General features: G+C 46.0%; 1 non-coding gene across 1 annotated transcript; it reads left to right on the top strand.

The window, feature by feature from the left end:
• The first annotated feature begins 709 nt into the window (after positions 1-709).
• Positions 710-781, top strand: TRNAE-UUC. Its single transcript has one exon. It is a non-coding gene; the product is annotated as a tRNA-Glu (tRNA).
• Positions 782-1,921: the final 1,140 nt, after the last annotated feature.

The following is a 1,921-nucleotide window of genomic DNA, read 5'->3' on the forward strand; positions in this document are numbered from 1 at the left end:
GAGAGATGGTAACACAGGAGGAGGAGGATATGGGAGGAAGAGGATGAGCTCCTGCATAGACCTTCGATGCCTGGCATCGTGGCCCGCAGCCACGACGATAAGAACCGTCAGCATTTGCTTCTAGGGATCTGCCGATGAGTAAGGAACTCTGGGCAGGACCCGGAAATCTTCTAATGCGTGGGCGAGACGAGACTTCCTAGTGACAGTGTGAACAGAAGGGAGCCTGGGGCCCCGTGATCAGGAATGACCACACTTCAGGGACAAGAAAAAGGAGGAGAGGGCACCCAAAGAGACAGAAAAAGACGAGGAGGAGGGTCACAGGAACACGGTGGGAGAGAGAAAAAGGACAGAGAGGGTTCACAGGACAGGCTGGACCTACCAAGTGGGGGTCGGTGGTGACTTGCAGGAGCAGTGACAGTTGAGACGTGGGAGGAGAAAGTAGGGGGTAGAATTTCAGAGAGAATGAGCGGTGCGCAAGGGGCACAGCAAGGGGAGACATTTCTCTCCAGCAATTTTGCATCAAAAAAAAATGACAGACAAGGGGGAGCTAGAGGAGGTATAAAGGAAGGCATTTTTTTTTTTTTTTTTTGAGATTCAAAGGTTTTTAAATGATTATTTGTCTTCCTGAAGACTTTCTCTTCTAAAATCAAATCATTTGGATTATAAACATTCAGGAAAATGAACGTGTTTAAAATAAGGTGTGGGGAATTCCCTGGTGGTCCAGTGGTTAGGACTCAGAGCTTTCATTTCTGGGGCCCAGGTTCAATCCTTGGTCAGGGAACCAAGATCCACAAGTCTCACAGCACAGCCAAAATAAAGTTATTTAAATAAAATAAAATAAGGTGTATATTTACTCCTCTCTGACCTTTATTCCGTCGAAATGATGATATAAAAACTATGCATATACATCAGATATACTTCAATGTTAAAAAATCTACATAGGAGAAAGACTTTTTCCTTAAAAAAGCTGTAAGTAAAGTGTTAGTCACTCAGTTGCATCTGACTCTTTGCAACCCCATGGACTCTAGTCCACCAGACTCCTCTGTCCAGCGGATTTCCCAGGCAAGAGTACTGGAGTGAGTTGCCATTTCCTTTTCCAGGGCATCTTCCCAACCCAGAGATCAAGCCCAGGTCTCCCACACTGCAGGCAGATTCTCTACTGTTTGAGCCACTAGGGAAGTGGGAAAAAAAAGCAGTAGAACACATATATTTTTTTTTAATTGAAAGTTAAGTGAAAAGTGAGCATGTTTGAATGCCGATGATAAGAAGCCTAGAGAGAAAAAATGGTTGACAAGTCACAGAAGGAATGTATTAATCCACAGATATCAATCAAACTGGTTTCGGCATTAATGGGGCCTTGAACGGCAGGGGACCTGCTGAGACAACTAGTGTGAGGTTTCCTGTCTCATGGGTGGACAATCACTGAGAGACCCTGGCCCTAGTGTCCTGGGAGATGCTGGGAAACAGAGGATCCTGGGAAGATCTAGGCCCACAGCAACCCCTGGAGGGAGGGTTGACCCTGACTCGACTAGGCAAGCTGAGCGTGCCTGTCCCTGGGCTTCCCAGGTGGCTCAGACGGTAAAGAACATGCCTGCAATGAGGGAGACCTGGGATTGATCCCTGGTCAAGAAGATCCCCTGGAGAACAAAACGGCAACCCACTCCAGTATCCTTGCCTGGAGAGTCCCATGAACAGAGGAGCCTGGGGGGCTATAGTCCATGGGGTCGCAAAGAGTCAGACATGACTGAGTGGCTAACAGGCCAGAGCAAGAGCAGGAAAGTTAGAGAACTAAGGTCTGCCCCAGGAGATTTATTATAAATTCTCAATCAACTGAAAAATAAATTTACAACAAAGAAGTATAGCTTATAAGCCAACAGTTGAGTAAAACAAAAGCACATAAAAATTCCTCAAAAAAAAAAAA

This window comes from Bison bison, unplaced genomic scaffold (genome assembly GCF_000754665.1).
Source record: "Bison bison bison isolate TAMUID 2011002044 unplaced genomic scaffold, Bison_UMD1.0 scf7180017864061, whole genome shotgun sequence".
NCBI classification, from domain to species: Eukaryota; Metazoa; Chordata; class Mammalia; order Artiodactyla; family Bovidae; genus Bison; species Bison bison.